The sequence below is a fragment of the Drosophila busckii genome, chromosome 3R, assembly GCF_011750605.1.
Source record: "Drosophila busckii strain San Diego stock center, stock number 13000-0081.31 chromosome 3R, ASM1175060v1, whole genome shotgun sequence".
In the NCBI taxonomy this organism is placed as follows: Eukaryota; Metazoa; Arthropoda; class Insecta; order Diptera; family Drosophilidae; genus Drosophila; species Drosophila busckii.
In genome coordinates this window covers 13307014-13320655 of record NC_046607.1, presented here as the reverse complement: position 1 = coordinate 13320655, position 13642 = coordinate 13307014, and the positions used below count along the sequence as shown (strand labels likewise).

The 13642-nt window shown below is 36.5% G+C and overlaps 1 non-coding gene across 1 annotated transcript; it reads left to right on the top strand.

Moving 5' to 3' along the window:
- Positions 1-20: 20 nt before the first annotated feature.
- Positions 21-94, top strand: Trnat-agu. Its single transcript has one exon. It is a non-coding gene; the product is annotated as a tRNA-Thr (tRNA).
- Positions 95-13642: the final 13548 nt, after the last annotated feature.

Genomic DNA, 13642 nt, shown 5'->3' with positions numbered 1-13642 from the left:
GCGCATTTGGCGGATATGTGGGCGCCGTGGCTTAGTTGGTTAAAGCGCCTGTCTAGTAAACAGGAGATCGTGAGTTCGAATCTCGCCGGGGCCTTTGCAATGCGAAGATTGCAATTTAAGTATTTTATTCAATTTTATATATCAATTGTTGCTATTTATTGAACTTAAATATATGCATAGTTGCTGAAATTTCTAATATTGTGTGTCTGTTTGTTGTTAAATAAGTGTACAGCTGCTTAGCTATTAATAGTTTAGTCTAATAATACAAAAAAATACGCAGCACAGTTCAATATATATTGCTAATTATAAATCAAGCATATATAATGCAAATAAACAAATTATATATAGCATCAGTAGTTCGAAAAACTGCTGGCTGTGTATTTCTTTTAATTTATTTATATAAATTAATGCTTAATTTAATAGCTACTCAAGTAAAACTTTTTACACTTCAAGCAATTGTTGGCTTTTAAATATGTTATGAATGCCTAAATTAATATTTAATAATTTTAAAAAGTTTTTCAATTGTAAAGTTCCCCATTACTCGTTAAAATTGAATGATAGTTGTGTCCGGGTTTTAGTGACAAATTGCTGTCTAGATTAAGCCGTCAAAAATGGTTATGAATCTTTTTTAAATGCTTAGTATATAATTGACAACAAGCTTTCAAGCTGAAGGTTATGTTAAAATAATAATTATTACAATGATTATAATTATAAACACGTTTACAATAAAGTTGGCATTTGTAGTAAAACTTTATGAATTAGTTTAGATTTCAATTATTGCTTATAAATTTTCTATTTGCTCGACAATTTGGACATAATATTAAATGTATATCATTTGAATGTTTCATGTTGCATATCTGGTGATCAATATGACTTGCAATATTTATGAACTAGCTCATTTTTGATAAGCCGTTCAATTGAACTCTATGCTGCATGATTATTGTAGCATGTGTTGCACGATTGTTTAAACAAATGGCAAAGCATGTGGCAAACAACAAATTGTCTCATTTAAACATTCAATCGCTTCTGATTTTACAATTGCGATGTCAAGAGCAATTTGTTAAGCTGTCAGTGTACAGAATTGAGATTCTAATGAGGCTGAGTGACTGCTGCTGGCACTATTTGATTAGTGCGAGGCCAGTAGCCCGACGCTGCCACAAATCGCAGCCTAGCTGCAGCAACAACAACAAATCAACATTGCCAAGCTCAAGCTTTCCCAGCAAAAGCTAACAAAGTAGTTGTGGCCAAACGGCAGCGGCGGCAAATGTCCATCAAATGTCACGATCAAATGCTGCCTTGCAGATCAATCGCTCCAATCGAACGTATCGATACGTGGTGTGTGTAATTACAAGAAACACGCAACAACAACAACAACAACTCAACAATAGTTTGGTTGCAGTTGCAGTTGCAGCTTGGCTATTGTGGCACTTTCGCTTGACCTTGCCTATAAGCCCTTAATGGTTAAAATTGCATTTTCCCAGCGTTGAAGCTGCACAGCTGTTGAGGCATCAATGTCAATGTCAATTCCAAGTTGCTTGCGGTTGTTATCGAATCGAGAGGGCGTTGTCTCAACTCACTGCTTATCCGGGATTAACTTCCAACACATGCTCATATGATATGTTGCAAGTGCAGCTCAAGTGGCTTAACATGTGCAACTAACACAGGAACACACAATGGACAATGAACAACAAACTGACTGCAATTATTTATGATCCTGCTGCTGCGTTTGCCTGCAGCTCCAGCGCCATCTTCTCTGCTCTTTGTAGCTGCTGTCGTCATAATTCTCCTGTGCTCCCCTGCCGCTCGTTCGCTCTCTCTCTCTCTTGGCCTCACTCTCTAACTAAATCAGCGTCGTCGCCATTTGCCGCATGTGCAACATTTTAGCTGCCTTTCCTCCACTTTTGTGTTTCATAAATATATATTGCGGTTGCTCTGGGCTACGATTTAATGCCCCGTTGTTGTTGTAACCACAGCGCCTGAGATTCTTTACGTGCTGCCACTTGTGCTAGTGTGTGTGTGCTCCTCCCATATTCCAGCAACTCTCCCGCTTTTACACTCGTCACACACACACACACATTGAGTGGAGTGACTTTTGAGCGAAAGTTTGCTTGTTTCAATTCCATTGCGTTGCAAGCCAAGCTTGTGTTTCAAATATCTATAGCTTTAGCTTGAAATAAGCTAAATTGCTAGCTAAAGTTTGATTTGTTGTTGTTGCATCTTTCAAGGCCTCTTATTATATGACATTAAAATGACATTTTTGCTAGTTTGTTCTCCATCATTTTCTTAATCAACGATTTTCTGTGTGAAGGTTGCATTGTCATTGTGTTTGAGTACACACACACACACACGCGCGCGCTTACGCTCTTGCTCGCTCTCCCACGCTCTAACGCTCTTGCAGTGCGTTGAAATGACAATTTGCAAGAGAGCGCTACACACACACGCACCCACACACACTTGCATGTGCGTGTGCCCTTGGATGCTTTCCCCACCACGCTGCGCTCCGCTCGCAGCTTTGTTTGCTGTATCTGCATTGAATGCATTTTCAATGGCATTTTGATTGCAATTGGCTTATAATTGCTATATTTAGTTTAATGGCAGTCAAGAACACGGACAGCATTATGTATGGTTAGCTCTGCACTTGTCTATGTGTGTCTATGTGTGTGTGTGTGTTTAACCACCCACACGCACGCAGCTTGAATAACTTTCGGTTTCTATGTCATTAAAGCGGCAAATACCTGTAAGTGGGTTAAATTCCAGCCGCATGTAGGCAACAAGGCTGTAAAACTCTATAATATGCTATATTATGTCAGCTAAACTTTGGAATTTCAGCTTGCAACCTGTGCGTTTAAATATTTCTGACAGCGCCTATATAAATCAACAGCTCAACAAAAGTAACAAAGTTTTTTTTTTTTTGGGCAACAAATTTTCACAGCAGCCAGCATTGTCGCATTGCAATTGTGTGTCCCATGTCAAAGTTCCCGCAGCGGCGTTGCGGTGCCAACAGCTCCTGGGCAACAACAACAACAGCAACAACAACATGTCTGCAGCTCAGTTGTGGAATGGGCTGGGGGGTTGAGAGCTGCGGCTGTGGCAAGTCGTCGCCAGCTTGAGAGTCGCGTCTTTGGCGCGGCTTTTTAGCTTGTTTACGCTAAGATGGCGTATTGTATAACATCATTATGTGGACTACGTTCATGTTCATGTCATAATTTTGCAATGCTCGGTCAGCAAAGTCAACCAGCCAACCAACCAACCCAGTTGTGCCCAGACAGTCAGCGTGGTGGGGAGGGGAACTGAGAGAGCGAGCATTCCATGCTGCCAACAGCGCTTGTAGCGCCAGGCGCAAAGCTCAAGACAACTCGAGACGAGAGTCGCAAGCAGTGGAGGCATCTCCAGCCGTGTACGCTTTAAGCTGAGCCTGAGCCTCAGCCTGAATCTCTGCATCGAATCGGCACTGGCCTCAGTTTGTAGCGGCCGCTGTTTGTGCCATGTTTTAGGCAGCGTAATTAAAAATAAATTTTCGCGCGCTGATCGCACAGGGCCGCATTGAGGGGCTAAATAAATGAATGAAATGAAACTTATACAAAGTAAAATATTAACAATAGCAATAGTTTCATTAAAGCTACTTCAAATCATAGCTGCTAAATTTTGATGACCATTACTAATCAATACTTTTATTTAACGAAAATAATTGTAAGAATTAATATTAGTATATTTAGAATAGTATGATTAGATCATATGATTCGATTACAGTTAATCGAAAAATTATGTATAATTATGCGATATTAGTCATTATAATCTTTAGTTTATTTTCTACATAAGTTAACTAAGCATTGCAAAATCTTAATAATCATAAGTTTAAGTTCTCCATCTCTATTAGTCTCAACACAAATAATTAGTATTAGTATTAGTATATTTAGTAACGATTACAAATAATTGAAAAATAATGTGGAATTATGTGAGATAAGTCAAAAAAATTATTCGAACATTATTTGTTAGTCTATTTTCAATTATTTGTAAGCTAAAGAGTCGTTGGCCTTAGTAGCTATCACTCACCATCTTTAGTTATTATATAAGTTTGTATAATAATAAATCTTTTAAATAAATGCATAATATAATCTAAAGTTTATTTGCTATATAAGCTAAAGCAGCATTGCAAAATCTTAATAATCTTAAGTTTAAAATTCTTATATCATATTTATTATCATTCTGCATCTCTATTAATCTCAATACAAATAATTTTATATTCATAAAAGCAGCTTAACTTGCTTTATATTACACGCATTGAATTAAAAACAGTTACAGCTGACTAAAATATATTTTACCCTAACCCTTTATTTCACCTGTTGCACTGTTCGCTTGGCGCTTTTTAGCCGCAGCAGCAGCCGCTCCTGTGCCAAGTGTTGCAGTTTTGTTACTTTTTAATTTAATGAATATTCTGGGACAATTTATTGGCCAACATATTGATTTCAGCATTTGCCATGTGTGTGTATGTGTTGTTGGCTCTTTTGCATGCGTTCGCGTACAGTTGTTGTTGTTGCCAAGTTTATACGGTAGTTACCAACATAAATAGCAGCAATTTGGCCAGACACCAGCCAACAACACAGGCAACGAAGCCAGCACCAGCACCAATACCAATACCCAATACCAAGCTCAAACTCAAAGCCAAAACAATTCGTGAGCTTGCTGAACAAGCGTACAATTAATATGCCCAACCCGCCGCCCGCACCACAGGAGGTCGCCCCGTACGGTCAGAGGGTCGCGTTCGGTGTGTCCTGTTCTGTTTGGCAGAGAGACCCCTGAGAGAGTTTTCTGTGCCCGGCGACTGCTGCTGCGGCTGCTGCGCGATTTATGGCTGCCAACAATTTGTTAATAAATATTTTATTTATATTGATGAGACAACACAAAATTATTCACAATTTGTGTTTTTCTTCCTCTTATTTTGGGTTGGGGGTATGCTAGGCAGTTGTCCAGTTGGTTTCGCTTAAACGTTACTCATAATTGTCTCACAATTTCGGGGCTAAGCTGAACTTGATGAAATAATTTCCAGCAGCTGCGCATTTGTTTCAATTACAACTTTAAAACTGACCAAATGAGCATACACTTGAAGAAAAATGTTATACACTATAGTTGAAAAATATGAGATAACATAAATATTAAGACAAAAGAGATTGTTGTTTACATTAATAGGAATATAGAACAGCTCAAAATATTGTAATAATTAGATATACATGATCTTAAAGTAGTAAGTTAAGCTAGTAACGCTTTATTTTAATAAAAGTTATGATTGAAGCGCGATAAAAATTGGTAGATTTATAAGCTAGAAATATAGCAGTCAAAATTTGAAAATAATAACAAAGGATAACAATTTAATATGTGAATTAGAAATTTTGTATTTATTGTGAAAAATTGTGCTGAGCTAATAAATAAATAAATAAAAAGAATAATAAAAGTAATGATACTAATAATTAACAGTAAATAAATGCTAGAACTCAAAATTCGAAAATAACAAGAGATAAGCCTTTAATAAATGAAATATAATTTTTGTATTTGTTGTGAAAAATAATAAGTAAATTAAGTAATAATACCTATAATTAAAAGTAAATTAAAAAATAAATAAAAGTGCATTTAAATATTAAGCTTATCTTAGCCTAGTCTCTGGTTAAGCTTTTTAGCATAGTTAGACTTTAATATTTTGTTAAAATAAAGTAGCCGATGAAAATACAATTTAGTATACAGTTCACCTGAATTAAAACAAATTGAACGCATTCTTTTAATAATTCTTTAAGAATGATCCTTCACGAATTTTTTAACAGATTACAAATTTCAATATGAAATAAATTCAAAAATGATTTGAATCTTTTACATCTCTGGCACTCATAATTTTTCACTTCAAAGCAAAGCATTCATATTTTTCTCCCTGTGTATTGCTGTATATGACCAATGGCATGATTGATCTGTGTCCATCTGCAGTTGGCACCCTGTAATTAGCGCGTGAAATGTACTCGACTCTTCATCATATAAATGAACAGGCATAAGATACAAGATACAAGCATAAATACATATGTTTTGGACAATTGTTATGGAATTTAAATGAGTTTAGTTGCGGGTAGTGCAGCCTGCCGCCTGCCGCCCCCCCCGCCTCTGCCGTTAAGCTCTACCTACTCATAGCGGCTGTCAATCACAATGATTTATGTCGCCGCCAAAGTAGAGAGAGAGAACAAGAGAGTGAGAGAGCGAGCGAGCGAAAGATCGCTTTATGCATTTGCCTACATAACAGCGCGTCAATTTATCTTTCCGCAGTTGCAACAAAACTCATCAACAGCAACTGCCACGGCGGCGGCGTCGGCGGCTTCTTTCTTTTATATGTGTGGCAGCCCCTCCAGCACCCCATCCAAGCCTGCCCTGCACTGGCCTGGCCTGGCGCTTATTTAAGTTTTTTTCATTTGAATTTCATTTCATTTCATTTAGTTAATTGTCGCAGCTTTTGATATATTGTTTGTTTGCATTTGCCGCGACAGTTTTCATGGCCTTACAACTTAGAAATTGTGGCGAGATATAATCTTGAGGTGTGTGCCAGCTTCACATACAAGTGTATTAAGTATTTGGTGTTGCTTTGTTTCGTGCAGCAGCCGCCGCCGCCATCTTTGGCTACCTATTGGAGCCATTTACATTCCAGCAGACAATAGCAATTGTCTGCTGCATCTCAATTTACCAATCAAATAACAAATGCGCCGCCAAAAGCTGCTTATTAATGGCCGCCGCGGCTACCATATATAGCCTCAACTCTTGACTATATAATTTCCACGAACTCTTCCCATTGTCGATAATAATTGATTTGATTGATGCTTCGATGTAGACGGAGCCACAACGCTGCTGCTGCTGCGTTGATTGGCTCAGCTCACTTCCTTCTTTTGCCAAGCTGCTGCTGCTGCTGCTGCTGACCGCAATTATCTCAAACTGGCAGCAGCAAGCGCTAGGCGCAGTCTTAAGCCGACTTAAGTCATATTAGACTATGCTAAATCTATTCATTAAGGTTCAGCTTAGGGTCTGCCGCTTGTTAACAAATTAGCTGCTTAAAAAATTTGCATGCAACTCAGATTACAATCAACAATTGGACAATGCGCTGACCTCTCTGCCTAAAGCGCTGCGGCGCGCTTCGGGCCAAGCGTAGGGCTCCCTTTGCAACAAGTGTAAACGCGTTTCGCTGGCAAATTGAGCTTGCCACCACAGTCTGTGTCTGTCTGCCTCTTCTTGTTGCATTTGTCTTACTTTTCACACAGTGCCGAATTCCACTTAAATTCAGCGCTATGCTTTCAAAACGAAATTAATCTTCATTGGAAGCCATCGACAGGACTTGCAGCAACAACAATAACAACAATGAAGCTCAAGGAACACAATTCGCAGCGCCGCTGGCCAAAGGCTAAGGCCAAGAAAAATTAGCGCAAATGATTGACAGCTTAAATGAGAATTTAATGGTCAACTGTTTTTTCTTTATATAATTCTTTTGCTTTTGTATTTTTTGTTGTTGGCGCTGTGGGGCCCACAGCCGAAGAAGTTGAAGCTCCCCAGCAGTTTCGATATAATTTGCTCAGGCCAAGGCTCTCGTTTGCTTTCTGTAAAAGTAAAAGCAAATTGTTTCGCCAAAAATAAGTTGAAATTGATATGAAATTGATGCTCTTGTGCCCCAAAACGATTTAGAGAGAAACTACGGTTAGTTTGTGGATCTCAAAATTAAAAAAAAAACTATCTACAGTGAACTGAAAATATAAATAATATTAAATATATAGCAGAAGCAAGATTAGAGCTACATTAGCATTACTAATTGATGAAGTGTATATAAAATTATAGTAAAAGTATAACTATAATTTAATATACACTTCATCAATAAGAAATGCTAATATACCTCTATATATTTATATATATTTAATATTATTATTTATTTTGAATTAGTACTCATGAAGTCAGATGAAAGCTTTTGTTATTAAACAAAATTGACTACTCTTTGTTATACATATATACACTAATTAATTAAATTAAAATTAAAGTCACATTTTAAACAATAGTCGTAACGATTATGCCGCGTTGAAATATTTTCAATTACTCATCATTACGATTAGGAACAATTTAAAAATTATGTGGCATTAATCGAAATTAGTCAAATTAGGCAAACAAATTTCAGCTATTAATATAAATATTGTAATCATATTAAAGTTAATTTAAAAACGTTTAAAGTAACAGTTGAGCATCAACGAAAAATACATTAGCTCAGTTCTTTAGCTTGATTTAGAATTCGTATACCAATGTTTGTTTATTTATTTATATATTTTTAATTGTAACTTAGAATTAATTCTATTTTACAATAATGTAGCCAAAGCAACTGAATAATGTTTGTTATTTTTGTTAAGACTAGAAATGTTGAAAAACAGATTCACTTTAGCATAAATTTTGATCAATGATAAATTATATTTTTAGTATTTATTATGTAGTAATTATCAATAATAATTACGCCTGAAACTATAAGACTTTTATAAACTTATTTTTAGAGAGATTACAATTACTATAAAATATTTATTAAGCATTAAGTTAAGTTAAGCTGCAGAACTGATAGAATATATTGCTGAGCCTTTGCTTTTCGCCTACGCATATAAAAATTAAACTATTGCTCTAATCATAAGCGTCATATCTATTTCACTTACACTCTGTCACGTTGGCCATGAGGCAAAATAAGTGGCCAACACACACACACACACACACACACTGTTGTCTGTTTGTCTATCTGTTGTGTTTGTTTTGTGTGTTGCATTTGAAATGTTTTATTTGCATTCTGATGCGAATATGCGACGAAAAGTTCTGCGTGCCTTTTGGCCAGACGTCAGAGAAGTGCATTTTTGCACGCGATCCTTTTTGGGCTCCTGCAATCCTGTCTTGGACTGGCACTGGCTACAACATTGACTGACGTCACTTGGCAGCAGACAATTTATGCGCCCAGGACTCGACTTGTAGGCACCCCCTGCTAGTTGCGCGCTCTCCAACTGTTATCGATAGGTGCCCCCAACGTCCGTACGCTGTCTGTCCGTCCGTGCGACTCGAGCCTGTTCGCGCATAACACACAGCGCACACATGTGCGTGTCATCAAGTTGGTCTAAAGTGACAGTCGCGATTTAATGGCCGTGGGCCAGGGCAAAGTTACAAATTAATATACGAGCAGCATGTTGCAAGTTGCTAGTTGCACGTTGCTGTTGCCATTGCCAGGGCAGGGCACTTGGCTATGAATAATCAATCGATTTCAGTTCAATTAGCACCTTTTAGTGTGCAAAATAGCGCGCCCAATTCACAGCCCACATTGCCTAGTTGTTGGCCAAGTTGACAGCTTGGCCTGAAGTGAGTGTTGCTGTCAAAAGTTAAGTGCAAATAGATCGATCAGTTTGAATCACGGCAACTTAAGCGTGGGCTAGGACTGCGACTAAGAGTTGCCACTAACTGAGCGCAACAATGTGTTGCATTGTCGGCTTTAGCTGCAACACACAATTCAATGTCAGCTGTGACTGCAAATTAAATTTGCCATTGTAATGCGCTTCAGCATTTAACATGCGTTTTCCACACACAGTTCACAGCCTTCACATAGAAAATCTCTCAGCAAGAAAATTACATACAACACAGACAGACAGACAAACAGACAGTATGAGCGACAGTTAGAGGCGTTGGGCGTGTTGCAACATTGACAATTCCTTGTGGCCGGAGTCAGCGTATTAGGGCAACCAATTTAGAGTCCAAAAAAATGACGGTTATGATGGGCTCAGTATGCGGGCTATGTAATTATGATTATTATAGACAACTAAATTGAGGTCTGAAGGCACAGAAAAAGCCGCCAAAAGGTTGCGGTTTCCGTTTCAGTTTCAGTTGCAAGGGTCAGCTGCATGACTTAAAGCAAAACTAACTAACTAACTAATTAATAAACATTAACATGGCCGTCTGGCACTTTTAGCTGCTGTTTAATTAATAATTATTTACATAGCTAATTGAAAAACATGTTCATGCACAGTTTTCATTAGTTGTATAAATTATGCAAGAGTTAACTAAAGCCAGCAGACAAATTTCAATTAGTGATTTGACTAAGCTAAACCAGAAACGCAACTAATCTAAGCCTCAAAAATAATTAAACATGGCAAAACAAGTAGCTCAGGCATACACTGCAATTGATATTGGGTAATGTCACTTCTAGGCGATTCTCAAGTTGAGTAGCTAAGCTAATTACTGATTAGTCTTGAGTTGAGCTACTGTTATCACAATCAATGTTTTTGATAGTTTTGATACAAAAATCGATACGATCGATAATAGCTACAGCTTTAATGATTAAACATGATTTTTTAAGATTTTAATTGCAAGCTTAAAGAACTAAATATTATTTTCTTTCTGTCACATTTCGCCTAAACCAACTATAATATTCATTCTATCACATTTTGCCTAAATAATGTTACTAAGCTTTAGTCTAATATTCTGAATTCAAATTAACAAATATTACAGATTTATCGATACTTTTGCTTTAAGCTCTCGGCTTTATTTCAAAACTGACTGTAGTGTATTTAAAGTTGTATAAGCCAAGCTTGCATATATATGTATATGCTTTGTTGGCAATGTCGGCCGGCAGTTAATTGCAATTAATTATTAAAGTAATCCATCATAGCAGTTAAGCTTTGGCTGCATGTGCTTCTTGGCTGAGTTGAGTTGAGGTTGGAGGGATTTTGTATAACGGGGCGGCAACGTCTGCATTGCTGGCGTCTATGGCGGCTTTTTGGCCAAAAACAAAAAACACCATTGTGCCCAACACGCGAATGTCGTTTAGGCCATGTTTGCCATTTTTTTGTTGCTGTTGTTGTTGCGCCGCTAACTATAATGCAAAATGCAAATTAGTGCAAAAAGAAAAGTGCCACAAAGCAAAGTAGAATCCGTCAATTTGAATTTAGGTAGACGTCAGAAAAGCTATGGCCTGAATAAGATTTGTTTCAAACTTTATATGCTAACAATAAAAGACTTTTTGTTTCCCAAACACTTGCGTGTGTTTAACTATTAAAGACTTTTCACTTAAAGCTAAACTCAATTGTTAACTATACAACTTAATTTATAACACAAGCGTATAGCAGCTGCTACCTCTCTATGTTTAGGCCAATGTTATGACTTTTAAAAGTATAAAACGCCAACGCGCTATTTTTTATTATTATAACGTCTATATGCGACAATTGTCAAGGCTTAATTATTTACTAATTGTTGTTGAATTATGAAGAACTGTGACGCTTAATTACCAGGCAATTACAAATTGTTGGTTTTGCTTTTATTGATTACTTGTACATACAATTTTTTTTTATTGTTTTTGGTAAAGTTACAAAAAACTTGTGACAAGTTACCCTCAGCGGCTGCTTGCCAAGCTCCGCCCATGCAGACGTATGTGTGTGTGTGTGTGAGAGAGCTAGTGCGCGTATGCAAGTGAAACAACCACCGCTAGCTAACAACATGGCGTGGTTTCAATTCCATTGCGTTCCAAGCTGCACTTGCGCGCCGCTCTCTCGCTGGAATTTGAGTGAAACGCCAACGGTTTTCAACGCCTTCAAAGCGCAGCCACAAACACCTTAAAGCAAAAAAAAAAAATATATAAAAAGTAGCAAATATAAATATTAATAATACTAGTTTGCACATTGTGTGTCTGGGCAGCTAATTTGGCTGCAGCCGAACGCTTAACGAAACAAATGCCATTTGAGTAGACGCACTTTAGATGGCCAATTGTTGATAATCCCCCTACTATTGCCCCCCCTTTTGTGGTTAATGCAGCGCAAATTGCTCGTGCTCACCGACAAAGACAACTCACACCTTGCTAAAAAAACGAACAAACCAGACGCGGCCATTAAATCTACATAAATGATGTATTTTCCAAGCTCAGGCTTCAGTGAGCGCCTTCCCCAGCAAGTGTTGCAATGTGTGTAGACAATAGTAGGCGTTAAAATTGCTCTGCTTACTGGGAAAGGCTACTGATTTTCGAAGTTTTAGCTCTGTAATTAAAATAATTGTTAAGATAAGTACAAGTTTTATTATAAGCATAAATTTCGTAGCATAGCACACACAACTTTTATTTTTTCTTTTATGCGCCTGCAGCTAAACTAATTTTATTTGCGCCATTAAAGTTTTTCTTTTGGTGGTTGAAACGACAGTTCATATTTCATTGTGATACCACCAATTTGTTTACGTTTATTGGTAAACAAGTTTATAACAATTAGGTGGTTCTTTGTTTTTTGGGTCGATTGAAAATTTGCGTGATGTTTTCTTTAATAGTTTTATTGATCAACTGCTGCCACAGGAAGTTGTACCTTGAGTGATTAGCTTGATTGATAAGGCTATGGCTCTGTACTCTTGCCACATGCAAATGAATTGCCCAAGCTTCAGTTGTGAAGCGTTAAAAACGCTTTTAGCATAATTTCATTTTGCGCAAACATGAATTTTGCATTTGCATATGTAATGAGAGCGCGCTGCCGCCACTGCCAGCACAATTAAAAACTCATAAAAAAGTATGCATAATAAAAAGTTACTTATTTATAAAAGAAATACACATACACAATAAGCAAAGGAAAATTGCACTTAGGCACTCAGTTGAGCGGCGCGACGCAATGTCGGCACGTTAAAATGCATTGGCGCACCTACTTTGGATGCCCCCCTGTTGCCACTGGCCAAGACGTTGCAACAACAACAGCCAGAGAGAGGGAGAGATACATAAATAATCAAATAATTTGTGTATAAAAATGCGCGCTAAAGGAGCAGCATAAAATAAAGTCATAATTTCAAAATGATTTATGAAATGCACTCACTCTCTTCACAATTCTTCTGCAGACTAACATAAGTTTATATATACACACACTACTTTATAGCTCGATAGGGTATATTCAATGTGTAAAGCCATTAAAACAACAATTTTAATCGCTACAATAAAATTAATTGCAATATGTATTAGATAATTAAATACATCAATTAGAATTAAAAAGTCGCGTCGTTTATGCAAATAGCTGCGCTTTGTATTTTTACATGTATATTAATTCTTTTATTTAAAAAATATTTTTTAATAGAATATATTCTGTTTTTGTTTTTTTTTTAAATATACGTTTTAATAAAATATATTTTGAATTTTTGGGAATTTTTCTAGTATACAAATATAATTGACTTCAAGTATTTGGGATTTAATAAGGTAACATTTTGGCTATATAAATAATAAATAAAATTAATTAAAATAAATAATTGCTTTAAATTAAAATAAAATAATATTATTTAGAAGTATTGTTTATTTGACAAAAACTTAAATGCGATTAGTAATATAAAACTGTGGCCTAAAATGTTATTTGGTGATACTTAACAAATAAAATATATATTAAACGCTTTAGCTATAATTTCTCTGTATTGGAAATAAATGCTTAACTTAAAATCGAATTAAGTATTTAATTGCTAAAATGCAATTTGCATATTAATGGCAACAGAATGTTAACTGATGTTCAACCCTCAATTTGTTAAATACTCTTAAAGTGTATAAACTGTTGCAGCTTGCCGCTCAATTTAATTTTATAATTTTATTACTGTTACACTTTTTAGTTTATTTTATTTAATTTCT